The 14,528-nt window shown below is 38.1% G+C and overlaps 1 protein-coding gene across 7 annotated transcripts in view; it reads right to left on the bottom strand.

The window, feature by feature from the left end:
- The window catches only part of GRK3 (G protein-coupled receptor kinase 3), a 132,332-nt gene that overhangs the window by 73,944 nt on the left and 43,860 nt on the right, over nt 1–14,528 (bottom strand). The gene's annotated exons all lie outside the window — the stretch shown is intronic.

The raw sequence follows: 14,528 nt of genomic DNA, 5'->3' as shown, positions 1-14,528 counted from the left end.
ACCTTTTCATTCTCATGCATTTCAAAGTATGTCATTTCCAATATCCTTTGTCATTTCTTCTTTGACTCATGAGTCATTCAGAAATGTGTGGTTTGAGTTCCAGATATTTTGGGGTTTTCAGGTATTTTTCTGATACTGATTTCTGTTTAATTCTGCTGTGGTCAGAGAATATGTTCAGTATGATTTCAAAGCTTTCAAATTTATTGAAATGGCTCTGGCCCCAAATCTGGTCCATCTAGGTGAATGCTTCATGGACACCCGGGGAGACAAGCATATAGCATAGAGCATTCCATTAAACAAAATAAAATGGCAATGAAGCCAACTTGGTTAGTAGGGTTGTTCGAGTCCCTCATCCAAATCCTTACTGAATATTTGTCTACTTATTATATCCATTATCAGAGGACTACTGAAATCCCCATTGGTAATTGTGGATTTGCTCATCTTTTTTCAGTTGTGTCAGGTTTTAGTTCATGTATTTCTTTTTCTATTTTTAGGAGAGAAAACTAAAATGAGAATTTGAACTGAGGTTATTTTGATCATATGAGAGATGTTTTTGTGGCATCTAAAAGACAAAATGAACTAACATGCCACGTGTGGACCACTGGCTTTGGGCTGAACTTGGAATCAAGGGGAAATGGTTCATCATGCCATCATGCCCTCTGAATCGGGCCCTACTTTCTCCTCTAGCCTCTTCTTAGACTGTTCTCTCCCAAGCTCATGGCACATGTGTTTGCATTCCAGTTCCTCTCTAATACCAAACCCAATCTGTTCTCAGGGCTACCAACTTGCTATCCCCCCTTCCTAAAACATGCTCTTTGACTTTGCGGACCTGCAGAACTCAGCTCAAATGCTCTCTCCTTCGGCCTTCTAGGATTCTCATTCATTTTCATTCTCTAAGATACATGTCTGCGTGTATACACGCTTTGTTTATAGCCCTTGTGACTAGCAAAAATTATCAGATGCATATGCTTATTTGTTTCTTTACTATCTACCTCCCCTACAACAATGTAAACTGCATATGGAAAGGCCAAGAGGTCTTATTCTCTACTACATATGTAAGAACAAGAACATCATGACATAGAGGGAGTGCAGGAAGGAAGGAGGAGGAAGAGGGGACAGGAGAGGAGGGACAATGGGACGCCTGGGTAGATCCGTTGTTAAGCATCTGTCTTTGACTCAGGATGGGATCCTGGAGTCCTGGGATCCAGTCCCACATCGGGCTCCCTGCACAGAGCCTGCTTCTCCCTCTGCCTGTGTCTCTGCCTCTCTCTCTCATGAATAAATAAATAAAATCTTTAAAAAAAAAAAAAAAAGGAGAGGAGGGACAAGAAAGGAAAAGGGAAGAGGGAAGAAAGAGGGAGGGAAGAAGGGAGGGGTAGCAGAGGGAGGGGAAGGGAGGAGGAAGAAGGTGGATCAGGGAGAGAGGGAGATGAATGAATGCACATCTAACTGCAAATGTTTCTACCTGCTTCTTTAATGCAATTTCCACTGTCAATGTGTGGGATGAGCCAAAGAATGACTATAACATACTGAAGGGGAAAAGCCCCATTATTTTCCTTATGTCTGTGCACAAACTGAAGCCTTACTTTCTGTCTCAGCAGCTACTAAAATGGAACAGCAAGAAAAAAGGTATTTTGCCTTTTGGATAAACTCTAGATCACTGTGTTTCAGGCTGAGAGCAATTTCCCTTCATCAGGTTTAAATTACACACACAAAAAAAAACCCAAGTGAAGCATTTCTCAGATTAGAACAAAACTAAAAGGGCAAAAATAAGGAAATAATTTGCCTAACAGGTTCACTTCATCAGTGGTTTTTCTCCAGATTTTAAAGAATAAAAAATAGTGACCAAACACCTGCTTTTACTAGATAACTGTGGAATATATTCACCCTTGTTTCTTTATTTGGGCCACTGCAAACTGCCTGCATATTGATTAACTTTTGAGTATATATAACATTCAGAAAAAGTAAACTATCCCAATTTGTCACCACAATACTTCACAAAAATTAGGAGAAAGAATTGTATTGCTTTTTATAAAATACCACTGAAAACTTCCTATAATATACAAATATTACTTTTATATCACATTTTATAAAATATAAATTAAGAACTTTTTTAAGTTCTAGGTATAAGTTCTTTTTTTTTTTAATTTCTTTTTATTTATGATAGTCACAGAGAGAGAGAGAGAGGCAGAGACACAGGCAGAGGGAGAAGCAGGCTCCATGCACCAGGAGCCCGACGTGGGATTCGATCCCGGGTCTCCAGGATCGCACCCTGGGCCAAAGGCAGGCGCCAAACCGCTGCACCACCCAGGGATCCCTAGGTATAAGTTCTAAATGTAAGTTTCTATGAGAAATTTTTTGAAATGCTGCTTCCTAAAAAGTTTTCAAAGGAGAAAGAAAAATATGAAAAAAGTCTTGCAAAAAAACAGTATCTGTCTTAAGTTTTGCCAAGGAGACTCAAACACTGGGAAATTATAGACTGTATAATTGCTAAAAGTTTCTACCAATACTGACTGATTTGACAAAGCATTTCCTGAGTATCTACCAGGACCCACTGTGCTATATATATTGGGGATGCAATGGTAAAGACAGATAGAATTTTTCCTATAAGGGGCTTATGGATTGGTATAAGGAACAGACAACAAAGAAGTACACAAATAGAACAAGTGTAATTTATGGCTAATGATATAAGGAAATTTTAAAAAGTGCTGAGATAATCCTGATGATAAAAAAGAGGAAATGTATGTCATACAGAACAACACTAAGACCTCTCTGGTCTGTGAGATGAACAAATTACAAAGCATTTCAGATTAGAAAAGTCTAAAATGTTTAATCTTACTTCTAGTCAATAATGTATTAGAGGTCTTAGCCAGCATAATGAAGCAAGAAAAGGAAATAAAAGTCATTCAAAATGGAAAGGAAGAATTAAAACTGATTCTATTCAGGGTGCCTGGGCAGCCCAGTTGGTTAAGCGTCCAAATCATGATTTCTGCTCAGGTCATGATCTCATGGTCATGAGACTGAGCCCCATGCTGGGCTCCACAGAGTCTGCTTAAGATTCTCCCCCTCTGCTCCCCCCCCATAAATAAATAAATAAATCTGTAAAAAAGATCTTAAAAATAAAACAGATTCTTTCATAGACAAGCTGGTTATCTATATAGCAAATCCTATCTACAATGGTACTAGGATACATAAAGGAATTTAGCAAGGCCCCAAGATATAAGGCCATTAGATAAGAATTAATGACATTCTGATATGCTCACATCACACAATTTTAAAACAAGCCATTTGCAATAATATCAAAGAATAATCAATACTTAGGAATAAATAATTAAGAGATATATAAGACTCTTATGTTGAAAACTATAGAATATTACTGATAAAAATTAAAGAAGACATAAATAAATAGAAAGATATACTCACTTTATTGATTGGAAGATTCAGTATTGCTTAGATGTATATTCTCCCGAAATTGATCTTTAAATTCAATACAATCTCAAACATAATCCCTAGGAGCTTTTTAAAGAAACTGACAAACCTGATTTTAAAATGTCCATGGAGGGACACCTAGGTGGCTCAAGGTTGAGCGTCTGCCTTTGGCTCAGGGAGTGATCCCAGAGGCCCGGGATTGAGTCCCACATTGGGCTTCCTGCATGGAGCCTGCTTCTCCTTCTGCCTATGTTTCTGCCTCTCTCTCTCTGTCTCTCTCATGAATAAAATAAACTTTTAATAAATAAATGAATAATTTTAAAAATAAAACAGATTTGAAATAAAATGGTAATCAGTGTGGTATTGGCATAAGATTAAATTAGTGGAACAGAACAGAAAATCCAGAAATATACCCTCACTTAGATGGTCAGCTTTTTTTTCAACAAAGACGCTAGAACAATTTACTGGGAAAAGAGAGTCTTTTCAACAAGTAGTGCTGGAAAAACTAATATCCAAGTGGAGAGAAAAAAAAGGCAACCTTACTTCATACCTTATAAATAGTTAAATTGAGATTCATCATGGAATTAAATGTAAAAGAAAAAATTATAAAACTTCTAGAAAATGTACAGAATATCTTCGCAGAAAATACTTATGTAGAAGATTTTTTTAGGCAGAATATGAAAAAAATAGTAAATTAGACTTTATCAAAATTTAGCACTAGGCTCATCAAAAGACAGTTAAGAGGGACACTTGAGTGGTTCAGTGGTTGAGCGTCTGCCTTCGGCTCAGGGTGTGATCCCAGAGTCCAGGGATCGAGTTCTGCATGGGGCTCCCCACAGGGAGCCTGCTTCTCCCTCAGCCTATGTCTCTGCCTCTCTCTGTGTCTCTCATGAATAAATAAATAAAATCTTAAAAAAAAAAAAAACAGACAGTTAAGAAACAGACCAGCCACAGAGTGGGGATAAAATATTTAAAAAATTAACTCTGAAAAAGGCCTTGTGTCCAACTGATATATATTTTATTAAAGGCCTCTAACAATTTTTAAAAGGAAACCTCCATAAGAGTGTGCATAAATTTGAACACTTCACAAAAGAAGAAATAGGAATGGCCAATAAGCACATGAAATGGACTCAGTATCACTGGTCATCATGCACATGTGAATTAAGTCACTTTGAGATACTACTGCAAAACTACTTGAATGGCAGAGTTAAAAAGACAGACAATACTGCATGCTGGCAACCTCATTCACTGAGGAGCATATACAATGCTTTAGATTCCTCATGCCTCTGAGTCAACAGGCAAAGAAGGGAGTCACTGTGCTAGCTGGGGTGACTGATCCTGACTAGTCCCGGGGACACTGGACTACTCCTCACAGTGGGAAGAAGGAAGGTCATGTCTGGAATACAGGAGATCCCCTCTCTTAACATGACCATGTCTTGTCATTAACATCAATGGAAAATGACAACAACACAAGTCAGGCAGGACTGCTAATGGCCCAGACCCTTCAGGATGAATGGTTTGGGTCACCCCACCAGGTGAAGAACCATGACCAGCTGAGGTGCTTGCTGAAGGCAAAGGGAATGCAGAATGGATAGTGGTAGGAGATAGTTATGAAACCAGCTACAGTGTGTGAGCAGTTGCAGAAACAATAATTATACCTGTCATGAGTATTTCCTCCTTATTGTGTACTAAACAAGTATCTTTGTTTTCTCTCCTCCCTGCCCCTTTATACCCTTACCCAGTAACATAAGATGTACTGACTTTGTATCATAGTATTTAAGTGTTGTTTACATTACATTGTAAAATACATCCTGTATTTATGATATAGGATACCAGGGAGAAGAGGGAACATCACCTGTTATTTTGCATCCTCCTCTGGGGAAAGGGTTAGCACATTTTGGTTATGTGCAGGTAGTTGTATCATTGGTGGGAGTATGATCTTGTTATCATCTCTACCAGAGAATGAAATACAGTTTAAGGAGATGCATAGACAGTCAAGGTGACAAGGGATGGATCTGTGATGGCAATTTTTGTGTCAACTTCGAGGGTATTTTGGGATGCAATTAACATCTAAATTGGTGAACTGTGAGTAAACAGACTGCTCTCCACAATGGGGGTGGGCATCATTCAATGAGTTTAAGTCCTGACTAGAAAACAAAGACCAGCCTCCCATGAGCAAGAAGAAATTATGCCAGCAGATGGTCTTCAGACTTCATCAGCACATCAGCTCTCCTGGGTCTCAGGCCGGCCAGCCCACTATGCAGATTTGGACATGCCAGTCTCCATAATCACAGGAACCAATTCCTTATAATTAATTTCTCTCTCTCTCTCTCTCTCTCTCCCCCTCCCACCCCCTTTCTCTCTATATATATATATATAATATACACACACGCACATACACACACACACACACACACATCCTACTGGTCCCGTTTCTCTGGAGAATCCCTAACACAGATTTTGAGCGTGCTGCAAAATGTATATTCACTTGGGAAAACAGTCTGAAAGTTTCTTATAAAGTCAAACACCCTTAGCACACAACTCAGCAACTACACTATTAGCTATTTACCTAGTGGTAATCTATGGCTCCAGAAAGACATGTACGTGAATCTTCATAGCAGGTGCATTCATAATTTATTTGAAATAATCCAAAGCCCATTAACTGAGAGATAGTGATATTTCACAAAACTATATCCTAGCCAGCAATAAAAAACACTAGCACACACAGCAACATATGTAAATGTCAGATATTCTGCTTATCCAAAGGTACCAGACACAAAAGAGTATATATTCTGTAATTCTCTATATACAAAGTTCTAGAACAGGCAAAACTAATCTAGAGTTTTAGAAAAATATGAAGAGGGGGCATGAAATTGACTAGGAAGGGCATGAGGGAACTTTCTACGGACAAAAATGTTTTGTAGTTTGATAAAGGTGTGGGTGTACTCATTTATCAAAATGAAACTGTGTACAGAATTATAAGTAAATTTACTTTAAAGAAACATTAACTCTAGCTAGTAGGTTGGCATTTCACAGTAGCATGAGTTGGCAGTTCTGAAACTAATCATGGTGCATTCTAGGCATATACAGATGCATAAATACATTGAGGATAACAGAAGCCTTGGAAAAGAGGTAAAACATGGAAAGAGAATAGAAAATATATTGTAGTAGTGGATTGGAATAGGAAATCCATTTGAGCCCACTATTTTCAGCAGATGACAACAGATGTATGTACACACACACACACACACACTCACACGCCTTGCTCTTTTGCTAAGACTTAAGAGCAATGAACACTTTTAGCACTCAAGTTTAGGGATTCTCAACACAATTCTCTAGTAAAAGGAACTAGGGATCCTTGAAGAAAAGCTAGTTGATTCTAGGGCAGGGGCAGTGAATATCAAGTGGAGCTCTAGACATCTTATTATCCCAGACAGTAAGAAAGGCTCAAAGGATGATGCGGACATACCAACAAGATACAGGAACAAGCCTGGAGAGGCTCCCACCAGCCAAAATTAGGGCAACTAGGACATCAAAATAAATAATATAGTAATGGATTATAACCACTGGCTAAACTAAGGATCCATGAATCCATACTGATAAGACAGATTGGGGGGTGGGTAGGGAAGAAAGAAAGGAAGGAAGAAAGAAAGAACAAATGAACAAGAGGGAAGGAATGAGGAACAGAGGAAGGGAAAAGGCATGGAAGGAAGGAAGAGAGCAAAGACGGAAGAAGGGAAGGAGGAGAAGCTCTTCCTTAAGAGACAAATGCCAACTAAAAACTGTAGAAGGAAAAAAAATAAATAAATAAATAAATAAAAACTGTAGAAGGAATAACGGAGCTCGTAAGTCAATGGGTGCTAAAACAGAAGGTAAAATTTTGAAGAGAATATTTATATAGTCTCAAAAGCAATTTCCCATAAATTACTTATTACTTATAAAGGGGAAGCTTATAACTCCACAGTGGAGAACGCTTGCACACACCCACGTTAGGCAAAGGATCTAAACTGACCTCACCAGCATCAAGACGAACCAGTATCAAGATTTCCTGGGGATGGCACAACAGCTCATCTGTGGTCTTCCTGACAAAATGCATACTGTGAGCCTAACTGCTATAGAAGAATAAACAAAAACAGAGGGCCATTTTACAAAATTGGCCTGTATCCTTAAAGATGTGAAAGTCATGAAACCCCAAGAAGGCTAAAGAACTTGGTCAGATTGAAAGAGCCTGAATATGTGGTGACAACAAAATATAAGCATGACCCACGACTGGATCCCAGACTAGGAAAATTTATAGCCAAGATGAACATTTTAGGGGGTAACTGTTAGAATCAGGATATAGTCTGTGGATTAGACAACAGTATGGCACTGGTAGTAAGTTTCCTGATTTTGAATGTTGTACCATAGTTATCTAAGAGAATGACCTTGTCCTTGACACATGCAGACTGAAATATATAACGAGCAAGAAGTGGAAGTGAGGTCTCCAAATTGCTCCCGTGTAGTTCAGAAAAAAAGCCATGAAAGGCAGAATGATAAAGCAAATGCAGCAGAATACATATGACAGTGCATCTATTTAAAGGGTACATAAGAGTTCCTTCAACTGTTCTTATGACTTTTCTTTAACTTTGAAATTATAAAAAAAAAAAACACTTAAATGTATATAAAAATAAAAAATTACAAGAAAAAAGGTAAAGTCATAAAAATAACATGCTTGAAATTCTATACACTTATTAGGAAAGGAAGTTATTTTGTGTTAAAGAAAAATAACTGAAATTTGGCTTTTAACAAAATTTTTATGTGACCCATAATAGAAATTATTGCCATAAACCTAGGTTTTCAAATATTTATGCCTTTTATAATTAGTAATTTCCTATCCACCTAAAAGCTACAGGGTTCCTTGAATAAATACAATATAATGGGAAAGCTAATATAATTTAAACAGAGCAATGCTTATAAGCTCCACTATAATTAAACTTAATTCTGAGAGAGGGGAAAAAAGATGGTTAAATGTAGCAAATTAGAGCTACACGTTCCAAGAGTTCTCTAAAATATTCTTTCCTAACAATGTGAAGATTATCATTTTGTGTACTGCATTTCTTTTAGCTGTTAGAATAAACCACACTGTGCAGGCATACCAACACCCATGTTTCTGGAAATTTCCTTCAACTCCTTCAAGCACCTCAAAGCAACTTCCTTATAACTTGTCATCCAAATCACAACAAATATCATGAAATAGCTCCATCGACCACACTAGATTGTTAAACCAGGATTGGAAGTGTTACATGTTAGATCTCATACTTAACCTTCCATGTAAACAAATTAAGAGAACAGGTGTTGGGTCTCTAATATTAGTGTATGTTTTTTTTCCAGTTTAAAAGCAAAAGGCCTTGGATTAGCTTATCTCCACATTTCTTCAACTCTAGGATTCTATTACTCTAAATAAAATAAAACTAATCAAATTATAAAGGCATGGAATGAATGGTGAAGAACATATAAACATAACTAATAATCATGAAGTTAAAGCGAAGAAAATCAGAGCAAGCTGGCTAGTGGCTAGTTGGAAAAGCCTATGAAAGCACCCAGGCAGGAAAAGAAGTCAGTAATATGATGATCCAAGAATAAAAAGTAAAATCAACCAAGGGTAGTGAACACCTGCCAGAATTCTGCTGTGCAAAACAACAAAAAGCCCTAACAAATTATTTTTTAATGAATAAAATTTAAAGTTTCAAAAGTTAATCAAAAGTCATTCAAATACAATATAAGAAATAAACTATTTAAAATAGTACCTCCAAATATTAGAATTAATCTCTTTTACTGAGAGATAACGGAGCCAAAAGAATCCTGAAATATAATTTGAGAATTCAACTACTTAGACAGATTTACTCATAAATTTACTGCACACTCATTATCAGTAGCATAGTTCTACATACTAGCAATAAATAATGGGAAATTTACATTTAAACACAATATCATTTATGATAACACTAAAAAACAGAATGCCTCAGAAGGAATCTAAGCAAATGTGTGCATGATTTATATGCTGAAAGTTATAAAATACTAATGAACAAAATCAATGAGGATTCAAATAAAGGAGAAGAGATAGCATGTTCATAGATCAGAAGACTCAATACTGTTGAAATGTCAAACTTTCCCCAAATCAATCTATAGATTTAACACAATCTCAGTCAAGACCGCAGTAGCTGATTTTGTAGAAATCAATAAACTGAATCTAAAATTTGCATGAAAAAACAAGGGAACTTAAAAAAAAATCAACTTTTCTGAAAAAGAACGAAGTGAGAGGGTTTAGACTATCTGGTTTCCAGACTTCTTATAAAGCACGGTAATCAAGGCAGTGAATTGTTGAAGAAAAAGACAAACACAAAGATCAATGGAAGGGAATGGAGTCCAGAAATAGAGGTGTACATAGTCAACTGATTTTTTTTTAAGATTTTATTTATTTATTCATAAGAGACAGAGAGAGAGAGGCAGAGGCATAGGCAGAGGGAGAAGCAGGCTCCATGCAGGGAGCCCAATGCGGGACTCGATCCTGGGACTCCAGGATCATGACCTGAGCCAAAGTCAGACAATTAACCACTGAGGCACCCAGGCGTCCCTAGTCAACTGATTTCTCACCAAGGCACACAGGCAATGAAATGAGGTGAGGCAAGGTCTTTTAAACAAATGGTGCTAAAACAACTGAACATCTGTATGCAAAAGTACATGACCACTACGATATTAATTCAAAATAGATAGGAGACTTAAACATAAATTTCCAAATATAAAAATTGTAGGAAAATAAACACACAAAAAATGATCTTTGAAACCTCGGGTTAAGCAAAGATTATTACTAAGATCTGACATGATTTATGAAAGAAAAAACTGACAAACAGGACTTAATTGAAATTTAGCTACTTCTGCTCTTCTGAAGACATGCCTACAAAAATGCAAAGACAAGCCACATTTTCAGAGAAAATACTTGAAAATATGTATCTGATAAGAACTTATAATCAAAGTGTATAAAGAACTCTCAACTCAATAATGAGAATACAATGTGATTTAAAAAAAATTTTGAAAAAAAAAAAAAAACAAATAAAAAAAAATTTGAAAAGATTCCATTTCACCAAAGAATGGAGAAACCCATGAAGATATGTCCAACATCAGTAGTCATTAGGAAAATGCAAATTAAAACTACAATGAGATACCACTATATTTATGAGAATAGAAAAAAAAAAGGCAACACCAATACTGGTAAAGATATAAAGCATCTGGAACTCTTATAGACTGCTGGTAAGAAGACAACAGGTACAACCTCTTTGGAAATCATTTCTTTTAAGTTAAACATGCATTTGCCATTTAACCCAACAATTTCCTCCTAAGTGTTTACCAAGAGGAATGAAAGACAAATGTTCTTATATTCACAAGAAAATCCATCACAGATATTTATCATAGAGACAATTCTCTCAAACTAGAGATAATCCATGTACTTCAACTGGCAAATAGATAAACTGTGACATACTCATAGGATGGAACCCTACTCAATGATACTAAAGAATCAGCTACTGACATTGCACCATGAGTGAATCTCAAATGCATTATTCCAAGTGAAAGTATCAGACTCAAAAGGCTTTATCTCCGTGACTGCACTTGCATCACTCTGGAAAAGGAGTAACCATGGGAACAGAGAACAGATCAGAGGTTGGTAGAGAGTGGGGAGTGGTGTGGGGACTGACTATGAAGAGACACCAGGAAATCCGGGGAGGTGATGAACTGCACTGTATCTTGATTTTGGTAGTATCTATACAACTTTACGTACTTGTTAAAACTCAGAATTGTATACTCTAAATAGTAAATTTTACTTTATTTAAATTATACCTCAATAAACCTGACCCCATCCCCCAAAAGAGTGGTGTGAAAGAAGAAAAATAAGTACCCACAAGAGAGCCAGGAACAAGGCTCAAAAGATGTTCCTGAACAGTAGTTATAAGTGGGCCACAGATCGAAAACCAAAATTTCAGGAAGCCACTTACATGGTCATCAACGACTACTGGATGTTTTTCATAAAGCACAAGTTCGTACAGAAGATAAAATCATTCACACTCAGATACATGGGAGGAAAAAGCGTAATTACAAAAGTTTTGGGCAACGCAGAGGTCAGCAACAATGACTCTCACACACCCAGGATACACAATATCCTTTACAGGTGAAAATGAAATCATAAATGATAAATAGGTAAGCAAATTCATAAGTAAAGAAAAAAAAAGCATACTGATATTGAAAACTCCCAAAGGGTGTCCAGTGTCTCTGGGCTGAATATTACCAGCCCAAACTCCCAATGAATAATTTTCCCTTTCATTTCTTCCAATAGGAATAAATATAAACTGAAATGAATATTTAGCTAATTCTATTTATCTATTTCATATAAACCAAATATTTACTTCTACTTGACTCTATCACATAGGAACTTTCAATTCTTGATTTAAAAGTTTACAGGGAAAATTATAAATGAAATATAATTTAGGAATACTGTTAACAGTTAGGACTTCTAAAATCCAAGTTAGCCATCCCATCCTTGATTTAAATTCAAGACAAACATGTTCAATAAAATACTCTTAGATTAACTAATATGGTCATTTACTTAGATAATGGAGAGATCTGGGGTCCTGAATATTAAGAATCCAGTGGACAGAAGCACAAATGAATGTGGCCAGAGAAAAATTCATGGAATGTTCTAAGCAACTGGTTCTTAACTCAAATCAGAACAAGGGAAGTCAAGATAGAGAGGAAAATGTAAAAATATAGTGGCAAGAAAACTCTATCGAGAGTCTCCTAATAGCTGGTTTGCTTTCAGCCTTTTAAAAACATTTTATTATGAAATGATAGAAAAGAAAGAAAGGTCACCACACTAAAACTCTTTCCAGACTATGGTCGATGTTTTTCATTTGTCACAGTTCTGTGCATATCTAAAGTAAACAAACTGACAAAGTGAGATTCAAAATAATTTAAAGTGAAATAGAAATATTATTTTAGTAAGCCACATGATATCTATTTTCCAAAGACTTTTTCAGGGGCACTGGTTAAAACTGGCATTACAGAAATTGGGGCGTGAGTGTACACACTACAGATTAGACACAGCCAGTACAAAACAGGTGTGCATGTGTCAGTGTGGTGGAGAGGATGGGGGGCATACATGCTGAATCTAACCATAATTTTAACAAGGAAGAAACAGAGTAAGAGTCAACCAATCTATATATGTGTGTCATGTATAGTTATCACTTTGTGATCACTCCAGAGGCTATGCACTGAGGATCCGAACAACTTTTCTGGTGTATAAAATATAAACGCACATTTAAAACAAAGGTAAACCAACCACTAAATATTTATGTCATGATACTCTAAGTGTGAAATGAAGGGCTTCTCAAAGCTATCATAATCTCACTGGAGGCATGGACAGACAGACTACATTAGCTGATGCCCAGTCAGCTCTATAGGGGAGAGAGGCAACCCTTCCTTCCTTTAGATAACCCCCCCCCCCCCCCACAACCTCACCCAGCTACCTGCCAGGCCTCTAGGCGTCTTTCCAATCCCTCCTGATGCTGCTGCCCTGGGTCTGATCACATGGCTCCCCTGTTCCTGAACTTCTCAGGGGAGCCACACAGGACATGCTGCTCCACCACTGGCCCAGCCAGAGCACCATGCACACCCTACCTGTCCAGCCAGCCAGAGCCAGGGAAGCACTGGAGGCTCCACACACCTTCAGATATGATAGCTCCCCATCTGAGCTCAGCTCCTTTACTCCTGGCACTCACCCGAGGCTAAGTGGAGCCGTCCCTCTTCTCTGCTCCCACGTTCCTGGGTTCGTAACATTTTCAAGGCATGATCCCACTAAACTGCAACTACCCATTTTTGTTTAATAAATGGACAAGACAGCTCAGTTTGAAAAATGGATTGAAAGGCATGAAGTGAAAAGTTCCCTGCCCATCCTGTCCCACATCTCCCCAGCAGGGAGCCATCACCATGTACCCCAAGCTAGCCCTGCTATCAGTGTCCTCTGTGCCCTCCCTTCTCTTCCAGAAGGCTTAGAAAGCTGTGGAACTCCCTAACCCTTTCTCACCCAGCTCAGTGCAGAGGACTGCAGGGACACCAAAGCCACACCACAGGAGCAACTTAACACATGGAGGGAAGCCTCCAGCTAACCTCAAAACACCTGCCCTGCACTGCTACCAGATGAGAAAGAAGCTTCTGTGTGGAGCCCCCGCCATTTTGGGTCTGTTACAGGCACGTGTTACCTTCTAGGACAGCATGAAGGCAGGTACAGAAATAAACTCTTGTTTCCCACCATACCCTGCACACTGCCTATATCTGTCTTTTTTCCAGAACACGATACCTTAGAGATCTTGCTGTCCTAGTCTGGAAGAGCCCCTGGATCCCTCCTTGCAGCTGCACGGTCCTACAAAATGCCATAGTTTGTATAACTTTTTTCCCTAACAATGAACAGTTGGGCTGTTGCAAATACTTTGCTCTCACACAACTGCTGCACGAAATAACCCTCTCTGTACGTGGTTTCTCGTGTACTCAAGCATATTTGTAGGATACATTCCTCAGCATGAGACTTCTGCACCAAAGGGCTTCATGGACCTTCTGCTGGTTTCACAGACCTGGCCCCCTGGGAGCAGTACCTGCCTGTCCTGCCACCAGCAGTGGGTCACAATGCTTGCCCTGACACCCACAGCCACACTGAAACTGCGTCACTAAACTGGGGGCTCTTGTACCAGGTTTGAAAGATGAAAGAGTAACATTTCTGAGTAACCTTAATTTGCATTTCTCTTACTTTTTAATAAAGCTGAAAGTCTTTTTGTATGGTTAAGTTGTTTTTATGTGTCTTTTGTAACGACCTGTCTTTCCACAATCCTCACCCATCTCTGCCCTGGGTCACGGGTCTTTTGCTCACAGTGTGCAAGGCCTACTGAATTGGGGTTCGCCAGTCCAGTACTGCTATCCAAGAAATCCTTCCGTCTCTCCATCTCTCGGGTCCCTGGCCTCATCTGGGTGATCTACGTGCCCATTTCTGGTTCATCATCACATTCCTGGAGGTAATAGAA

Source organism: Canis lupus, chromosome 26, assembly GCF_011100685.1.
Source record: "Canis lupus familiaris isolate Mischka breed German Shepherd chromosome 26, alternate assembly UU_Cfam_GSD_1.0, whole genome shotgun sequence".
Taxonomy (NCBI): Eukaryota; Metazoa; Chordata; class Mammalia; order Carnivora; family Canidae; genus Canis; species Canis lupus.
This window is presented reverse-complemented; position numbering and strand designations above follow the sequence as displayed.